Raw genomic sequence first — 10,219 nt, forward strand, 5'->3', positions numbered from 1 at the left:
TTTATACTACATAAAAATGAGTTATAAAAAATGTAGCAAGCTGGGCGTGGTGGCACACACTTATAATCCCAGTACTTGGGAGGCTGAGACAGGAAGATCACAGGTTCAAGGCTAGCCTCAACTACGTAGGCCCTCCAATATTTAGTGAGACTCTGTTTCAAAATAAAGACTAAAAAATAGGGCTGGTAGTGTAGCTTGGAGGTAGAATGTCCCCTGAGTTCAATCCCCAGTACTGCAAAAAAAAAAAAAAAAAAAAAGTAGCAATTGAGTGCCTCATGCTTATTCTTGATTTTAAGCTATTAGCATGGCATTTCTGAGCAACTCCTGAATTGCTTCATGCCACCACAGGCTCACTTAGTGCACAGTAGTGACCTTCAAGGGATCTCCAGTTGGGCTCCAAAATAATTCTATTATAGTTTAGATAGAAGTGCTAAAAGTCTAGTGTATTTATTGGTTTGTTTGTTTTGGTGGTACTAGAGATGGAATCCAGGGGCCTTCTACCTCCAGGCTACACTCTCAGACCTATTTTATATTTTATTTGGAAACAAGGTCTCTTGAGCCAGCAGAGGCTGGCTTCGAACCAGTGCAGTCCTCCTGTCTCAGCCTCCCAAGCGCGGGGATTACAAGCCTGAGCCACCACGCCCGGCTAAAAGTCTAGTGTATTTGAAGCATTGTTTCTAACTGCATAAATGACTTTGGGAATGCAAATACTGTCATGTGTAAATGAGTGGTAAGAGTAAACTGGTTTTTATCACTTAAGACTGGAGAATTTTTAATGGAAGAATGTCCAGGAGTGAAGGTGACTCCATCATGGTGCTCTAGCATTTGGCAGGAAAGCCTCCCATTATTTGCCTGAATCATGATTAATATCTAGTATGGAAAGAGATTGCCAAGTTTCTTTAAATAGGATCTATTACCATTATAATCAAATTTGACAGGCTCCTGAGTAATCATTTAAAATAAAATACTGTCTATCTTGAAGTAAATAATGAATAATCTAAAAAATAGTCAAATTAATTTTTTTTAATAAAGCCTACATATCTCACATTAAAACATGAAGAATGGCTGGGCATGGTGACGCACGCTTGTAATCCCAGTGCTTGGGAGGTGGAAACTGGAGGATCGTGCTGGTTCGAAGCCAGCCTGCTGGCTTAAGAGACTGTTTCAAAAAAAAAAAAAAAATATATATATATATATATATATATATATATATATATATATATATAAAGAGACTCTTTCCAAAAATAATATATATATTTGGTCTGGGAGTGTAGCCCGGAGGTAGAAGGGTTTCTGGGAACCCCAGTACCACACACACACACACACACACACACACACACACACACACAAAACAAAACAAACAAATAAAAAACATGAAGAAACAAAGAAACTACTCCTTTGCCCATTGCTAACCAGTATTATAGAAGGCATGTGTGTTAAAGTGCCTGTCAGCTTCTTTGACATGGGAGGGGATGCATACAGCTGTGGAGATCAAATGAGATCATCTGCTATAAATTCTCAGCACAGAGCCCAACACTTAGTGTGTTCTCAGGTTGTTGCTGGTGATGATGGTGGTGAGAATCATCCCTTGTCCAAGGCTGAGATCCTTTGACAACTTCTCCAGTGTCCATGTTCACAGATGGCTCAATTTACCTTCTGCAATACTCACATCTGTGACTTATTGTCAGTTCAGCCTTCTGCACAAAATCAGACCCTATTTAAATGAGAAAATGTGTATGAGAATATTTTGTAAATTCTGACATGCTACAGAATTGCTATTTTTAATGTTTAATAAAACTTAGCAGAAGTGTTATTATTAATTAACCCATCTTTACCTTTAGTCATTACAGATCTCAATTCTTTTAAATATTTTCTTCGGGACTGGGATTGAACTCACAAGCATTCTACCGTCAAGCTAACCCTTCTAAATCCCCCCACATTTTTTTTTTTTAAGAAAAGTTTTTGTTTTGAAACAGGATATTTCTAGGTGGCTGAAAATCTTGCTAAATTGTAAGGTTGGTCTTTAACGTAGATCTTTCTATCTGAGCCTCTCAAGAACTGGTCATGTGTCACCATACTAAGTTCTCAATTTTAAAGCTCTGCTAGAGATGCCTCTTAAAAACTATTGTTTCATATTGTTCCCTTGCTCTGAAACCTTCTACAGTCCCTTAGCATGCTGGATGACGCTCTACTGAAAGTGTCTGCAGTTTTTCTTTATGATTTTACCCTCTAATATTTCCCTCACATCTTAATCTATTAGCTGACACTTCCAGAAGATTCCCTCCTTTAAATTTTAGGGTTTTTTTTTGCCTTATAGAAGTAGTTAGATTTTTAATTAGTGGAAATACACTGACTGAGAAGTCTTCTATGTGCCTCCTCTGTCTACCAAACAGTCTATTTCTCTTTGCATCATTCTTATTCTCCTAAGACTAAGACCTTCCTTAATTTTTTTTTGTTTCTATTTAGCCTCCAAGAACTCCTCTGTGAGTATCAAGGTCTTTTTGACCTGTTTTCCATTTTCTGGATTATAGCCAGGTTTACCCTCTAGTTTTTCTTTCATAACATATACTGAGAGGTCTGAAGGGCAGGGGTTGCCTTGCAATGTTGACTGAGACATCTTTCACCAAAAAAGGTGCTAACTCTGGAGGAAAAATATTGTCTTTTTCTTTATAAGTGCATTTGATAAAACTAAATTGCAGTAAAGAAGTAAGGAATAAAAGCTGCTGGATTAAAAAAAATTCCCAAACCAGAGGGGATAGAGTTTGACTTTGATGCTCTCTTCTCTATTTAAATGAACATCTATTAGGTTGTACATTCTTTTGATGTTTATTTTAACTAGAATTCACTAAAATAAAATATTGGGTGGATACAGAGGGAGAAATTTCTCCCCAAAGTGTTTCTGTGGACTGAAATCTTTGTTTTGAATATTTTACTAAGACTTATTACAAATCCTCACTGTCATTCAGCAGCAGAAGAGAGCACATCAGTAATTCCTGGATTTTTTTTTCCTCATCCAAACAAGTGTTAACTTAATCTAGTGAATTTGATATGCAGAGTAAGGTATAAATTCATCACAGAATAAAATGACATTTTGTCAATTAAAAGTATCCTCATTTTCCCCATCTTGTTCTACTGCAATAATTTACAGTTTTCTTTTAATCCTATATTGCTTTTTTGGGTGAAATGTTGAAAATTGAAGATCAGAGTTAGAAAATATTTTTGGCCTCAAATCTCACCATGAAGGAGGATTATCAATGTTTATTACATCTATTAATCAAGCAACATCGCCTGCTTAAGGTTTCTCCAACCTGTCATTCTACATCTAAGTCACAGGGCAATACTGATAACTTTGTGTGCGGTAGAGTTAGAAAGGTCATTAGGCCCACAGTGTTGATAGCTATAGACCAGACACTGCTGTAAGATTTGCCATGACTTTGAACCTTTGATACAGTAATTTACATGATAAAAATCATTGTCCCTTTAAAAATCTTAAAATTCAGCCCAAAATACTTTTTTTTCTAAATAGATGAATAAAATTGGTCAGCAGGTAAAATTATATCTAATTTTGTGGAGGCCCAGAGAAAGTACAGGCTGGCAGTAAAGACATGACCCTGTGCCACCATAGATGTGTGCACATCTCCATGGCTGCAGATGTGTGCAACTAGGCAAAGGGTAGCAGGCATGCACACGTCACTCTAAAGGGGACGTGTGCCATTTTGCCTGGAATCCTATATAAAAGACAAGACTGTGAATGGAGTTCCTGTTTGTTCTCCTCAAGATTACATTTTCTTCATTCTTTTTGCTTGGGAACTTGCCACCAGAACCTCCTCAGCAATTGCAGCTGCCCTGTGATAGGGCCCCTGATAATTGGCATAGGTGGCAGGCTAGGATGAGTGCTTCTCCTTCCCCTATATAAAAACAGCCCCAGAAGGAAAAACCCAGGGTTGAGGGAATGTGGCTCTGGGTCTCCCTATGGTTTCTGGTAGCAGAATATCTGGTGATGTGGACCCCACCAGAATAAAAGTGCTGGAGCCACATGTCCCAAAACTCATTGGCAGGAATGTAGGCAGGCTTGAATGACCCAACTGCAGTGGTGGAGGTTGAATCTGTCTGACAGGGCATCAATACAGTAGCTCCAGATCAATCTTGGCAGACTCAGCTGGGCAGCTTTTGGTGGTGGTGCAGGGTGTGTAAGGATGCCAGTGGATAGCCCTTGCTGTGGATTGCTACAGTGGCAGTAGGCAGCTAGACGAGAAATTAAGCTGGTATACTGTGTTAGCTGGGGAATTGGCTGCCTCATGTGGAATTCACTATTTATTGCACCCCTCCAGTGTGCAACACATACTGGCACTAGTTGATGGTTTGACGTGCCCCAGTTACTTTGAAAATCGCATATATATATATATATATATATATATATATATATATATATCGCATATATATTTTTCCATAGCAGACAACTATTGGAGTATTCTAGCTATGAGTGTGTATAGTAAAGATTATTTATTTTTATTTTTTATTTTTATTATTTATTTATTTATTATTTATTATTACTAAAGGACATTCCCATCATGTTCATTAAAATTGTCCTAGGCCACAGGGATTATGAATGTATAGCAGTACAAATTACCATTGGACAAATGATACTAAAGCTAGAGAAAGTAAATATAATTCACTTGTCTCAGCCAATTGAACTTTCTTTTGTGGCCAGTGTGAAAACCTGACAGTTCCTGGTGCATGACAGTAGACTTTCAAGAGTTAAATAAAGTGACACTGGTCTTGGGTGCAGCATTAGTCAACATGTTAGAGTTGATATATCATCTGTTGTACAAACTGGGACAGTTCGATTATGTTGAAGACTTGGGAAATGTCCTTTTCTCTATTGACATTACTCTTGAAAGCTAGGGACAGTTTGCTTTTACCTGGGAAGGGTATCAATGGACCTTTTTTGACATTGCCCTAGGAATACCTCCATAGTCCCACCTTGTATCATGATCTGGTGGCACAGGATTTAGCCTCTTGACATAAGTCTGAGGCTGTACCATTGTACCATAATATTGATGACATTATTCTAAACTCTAATTCTCTTACAGAGTTAGAAACAGCTGCATACAGACTCTGAGCCACTCTCCAGGAATCGAGGTGGACTGTCAATGAAGACAAGGTCCAGGAACCTGGGTATTCTGTCAGATTCTTGGGAATTGTCTATTTGGTTAAGACAAAGGTAATACCCAAAGCAGTGATAAATTGGGAATAGTCAAACAGTTACAGATGTGTCTAGATCTTTGGGGGTTATGGCAGAAGCAAGGCACTAGAAATAGCCCAATTGGGTTTTAGTCATATCGATGGAAAGATGCAGGGGCACACTACTCTCTTATTGAGGAGCATTTAGGAGATACATATGATGCTCTTTCAGCTTGTGAACCCATTACAGATACTAGGTATGTGATGGTGAAAAACATCTACCTTTTTGAAGGTTGGCTGAAGTTCTGAACTCAGACTGCTATGGACGGGGAAGGCTCAAATGCCCACTTTGACAAAGTGGGGTGCATACTGAGTTGAGGGTTGGCTGATTTCCAGGACTCAGGCTCTCTACTCTAGACAAGAATAGTCAAATATCTAATGTTATCATTAGATGTAGAATATCCTCTTCAAGAGCTCACTTATTAATAGAGTTGATATAGTTAGGTCATGAGAGTTGTGACCTCAGCAGTGGTGGGTGGTGACCTGAGCTGGTAGGGCATGGCTGGAGAAGGTGGGTCCCTGTGGCTGAGGCCTTGGAGATTATATATTGTTCTTCCCCCCCTTGTCTGCTTTCTTGCTTTTGGCCCCCATGATGTCAGAAGCACAGACCATGTGTTCTTCCTTTCTCCCCTTCCTGCCACCATGCCTTGAGATCCAGTTGCGGGTCGGTCTCACATGGACTGAACCCAGAATTTACAAAACCCATGAACAAATAAATTTTTCTTCCTCTATGTTTCATAGTCAACTTTTTGTATTCTAGCTGTGAGAATCTGACTAATACAGAAAATGATACCAGGAGTGAAGTCACGGCTATATCTAAGTCTGACAAATGTGGATTGTGAATCTTTGGAAGTGTTCTGTGAGAGGAAATTGGAAGGGCCAGAATGTGGTTAGAATGGTGGATGGTAGAGACTGTGCTCAGGAGATTTGAAAGGGCAAAGGAGACTCTATAGGAAAATGAAACAGAAGTCATGTGTATTACATTTTGGTAAAGAACTTATTGGCATTTTGCTTATGTCCTGAAACTTTGTGTGAGGCCAAATTTAAAGATGGTAGACTGATTAGAAAAATGTCAGAGGAAATGTCAAAACAGCAAAATATCCAAACTGTAATCCAAATTGTATACCAAATTTTGGGAGAGAAAGTATAACTGAGAAAATTTATAGATTTACGGTTTGACCAGTAAGGCCTGTGTAAAGCTGTTTCCTGGAGAGATGGTGCTATGCAAGAAAGTAAGATGGCAGAAATTAGGGTGAATGCTTTGACTAGAAATGAGGGTGGAATTATACATTTGGATTTCTTCCCTGTGGCTTAAATGGAGGTGGGTCCCACACTGCCTATTCTCTGGCTCTGCTGTGTTCAAAATGAAGGTGAACACAGGAGCAATATTAAAGTGGGTTTGTCAACGCTTTCTGTTGGCAGTCAAAATTGGCACTCATGTTATGCTGGCTTTACTGGATAGCTGGGGCCATGAAGACTTACCACAGATTTCAAAGGAAGGCCTGAGAATCCATACATCATTTGTTAGGGTTGGAATCCCTGAAAACAGGCCCAAATGGGGCAATTTGTGAAGCTATAAGGGTGATGCCAAAATTACAAGAAAAATCTCTGAGATTTAGAAATGCAGGAAATATGGAATAACCACAAAGAAAGGTGGCTATCTCTGAGCACAGAGTCAAGCTGGAAGTTCCTGAAGGAAACTGGGTCCTTGCAGGTCTGTCCCAACAGCTGGGCAGTCACCTACAACTAACCTTGCCGTGAGCCCTGTAAAAAAATGAAGATCAAAATAAAAAACAAATTACATGCAAATGATATACAATAGCAAAGTGGAAACATTTGCATTCCCAAGGGGAGGAATAGAGCTATAGAAAGAGGGTATGAGACCAAATTGTTATCAAAAGCTCCCTCCAAATGGGCAGCATACGACCGGTTGAATGGGCACTGTCCACTGCGGGACAAGAATGTGTTGGAGGACCTGTGGAAATGAGGCCTTTAGGAAGGACCTATAATACATCATTTTCTGGTCATAGGGGCCTTGACAGGCTTTGGTAAAGATGCCATTGATACTTTATGAAATGTTAGGGCTCTCCAAATACCCCCAGATATTTTGTCAGTAGCACCATGGTTACATAAAAAATTAGGACATGAAGGCACCCTGTACCATAGGGCTTCTGATTCAGAAGTATGAATTATCTTTTACCCATAATCAATCTCAAGACGGTGTATTGCAGTGTTCTCAGTATTTAGAACACCAATCACAGTGATTTAGGATTCTTACAACCATGGGGCAGGTTCCCCAATATATATTCAATCTTTCCAGAAACGACACTGAAATAGCCCACTGGAATGGCCCACTGCCTACACAGTGGGGTCTTCTGCATTTTCTGATACTTGTGGACACTGCCAAAGGACTGAATTTTGCCTACTCTATTGCATAGACTGACCAGTGACACACGTAGCTGCCCTTGAACAGTTGTCAGTGGCCTATGGTTGGCCCTCGTTAGCGGCAAGTGACAGAGGTACTCATTTTAAAGGCCAACAATACAGACCTGGCTAAGGACAATGGCATGCAATAGTGGCATTTGCATGTTTCCTACCAGCCCCAAGCAGCTGGAATGATTGAGTGCTTTAATGAACTCTTAAAAGAGAAGCTAAGTCCTTGGCCTCCTATAGGAAGAGATTGTAGGCACAAGTGCCTGTGGCAGTGTGGCTTTTAAATGAGGAGGCTGAGACAGGAGGATCTGGGTTTTCTGACAGCCTCAGCTACTTGGTGAGGCCCTTTGCAACTCAGTGAGACCCTGTTTTAAAAAATAAATAAATAATAGGGCTGGGGTGTAGCTCATATGTAGAAGACCCCTGGGTTCCATCCCCAGTACTGCAAAAAAAAAAAAAGAAAAAGAAAGAAATCTTGAACTACTGAGCAGGCCCCCTTAGGTAAGGTGATGGCAGGAATGTTCTGTGCTTTGAGGGTAACAGAATGCTCTAAGAAACCCCAGTTGCAGTCAGAGGTGAGAGAAGGAGCCCTCTTATTCTCTGTACCTAAACCCTTGGCTAAGGGATGGTAAGATGTCTGAGAAGGGCCATGTCATGTGCAGGTTCTCAGGGGCTGTGGGTTGCATTTCTTGGGACATGGGGCCTGGGACAGAAGGCCCAGTTACAACTTGACTTTTGGATACTTGCCTGGCCCTGCACAGTACAGGTTATGCTTCCACAATAGGTAGAAGGCACGACTTTGAAAGGTACGTGAGTCAAAAGACTAGTCTATTCCATTGTGTACTGTGGGGGATCTTGCCAACCCCTTCCCTCCTACACAGGTTTCTCTGGTGCGGCACTATCACCCTGGAGCTGCCACTATTTTGTCTACTCTCTCACAATATCAACATGATGACTATATCTTTCTGGAAGGGAAGGACTTACTAATGATGGTGTCTCTGCCCTGGGCAGAGCCAACTCCCGCCTTCTGGACTCTGGGTAGTAATCCTTGTCTCAGGGGTGATGCTCGGCGCTGTTGGGCAGAGAAGGTGTTTTCCCCCACTTGGAGTAATGGCACCAGCATGATATTATTGATTATTCATCCCAAATACCAGATTTCATCAGTGGCAAAATGTTAGCGAATGAGTTTGGAACTGCATATAACATTAAGTAATGAATAAATCTCCTTTCAGTCCTGGGAGTCATTATATCCGTACCACAAAGATTCAAACTTTATAACAAAATACCTCCAAATGGTCTGCTTGTTTACTGTGGAACAATTGTAACTGAATGAAAGGAAAGGAAAGTCAACATTGATTCTGAACCTTTCAAACCCATTCATATGTCACTGTATTTGTGTGACAACAAATTCCATACAGAGGCTCTAACAGCGTTTACCTTCAGAGGATAACAAGTTTGGCTTCGTTGTAATAGACAGCAGTGGTGTACTTTTTGGCACACTCCAAGAAAACACAAGGTAAGTCCTACACAAATTCACTGTGGATCTCCCAAAGAAACACAGTGGAGGAGGTCAGTCAGCCTTGCATTTTGCTTGCTTCGGAAGGAAAAGCAACATAATTATGTTCAGAAAGCAGCAGAGACTGCTGTGTGGCTGTTTATTTCTGGGGACAAAGTGAATGTGACTGGTCTTGTTTTAGCTGGATCAACTGACTTTTAAAACAGAAATAAGTTGAGCTGCTATGTTTAATCAGAGGTTGCAATTAAAAGCTTTAAAATTAGTTGATATATCCTATGGTGGTAAAAATGGACTCAACCAAGGTATTTAGTTATCTACTGAAACCCTCTACAATGTGAAATTTATTCAAGAAAAGAAATTAATAGGATGGTACATTGATGAAATTAGTCAGTATATAGCCAAGTATTGCTTTGGAGTTGAAGATACACACTAAAGGTGTTGGAAAATGAGAGCTGTAGAGATTGTAATAGCCTACAAAAACCTGGATATTATGAGATACATTCTTCATTGCCAAGGCACCAGATGAGGAAAAAGTTCTCTATTTGACTCCAGAACAAGAGAAGGATAAATCTTATTTCAGACAAAGAGACAGGCCAGGAACCTGAGCTGATTGAGAGTATCCCCTTCTTGGAATGGTTTGCTATTAACTGTAAAAAGGTCAGAGCTAAATTGGAAATTGTCGCAGATAAGTCACAAGAAGGATTTGAATTTGGTAGAATTGGAGGTATCTTTGGTACTACGTAGATTTACAGGGAATGGAATACCAAGGAAGAGGTGATACTATTTTTTTACCTTGATAACTACTAAGTAGTAGACAGGATAAATGGGTCCAGTAAAACATGCCTCACCCTCCAGCATCCAACCCAAGGAGCATACATGAGATGGAATCCAAACAGATACCTGCCTTACAATTGGGGCATTTCCAGAACTTAATCTATGAGCACAGACAATGAAAAGAAAACAAAAACAGAAACCAGACCCAGCCCTACACTTTGGTTTATCATGGTGTCAGTGCAGCAGCCTGCA

At 40.1% G+C, this 10,219-nt stretch overlaps 1 pseudogene across 1 annotated transcript; it reads left to right on the top strand.

Moving 5' to 3' along the window:
• The first annotated feature begins 8,789 nt into the window (after positions 1-8,789).
• On the top strand, positions 8,790-10,000 carry LOC308263789 (eukaryotic peptide chain release factor subunit 1-like; annotated as a pseudogene). The gene has a single exon. The product of its transcript is annotated as a eukaryotic peptide chain release factor subunit 1-like (transcript).
• Positions 10,001-10,219: the final 219 nt, after the last annotated feature.

This window comes from Muscardinus avellanarius (genome assembly GCF_963383645.1).
Source record: "Muscardinus avellanarius genome assembly, chromosome: 5".
Taxonomy (NCBI): domain Eukaryota; kingdom Metazoa; phylum Chordata; class Mammalia; order Rodentia; family Gliridae; genus Muscardinus; species Muscardinus avellanarius.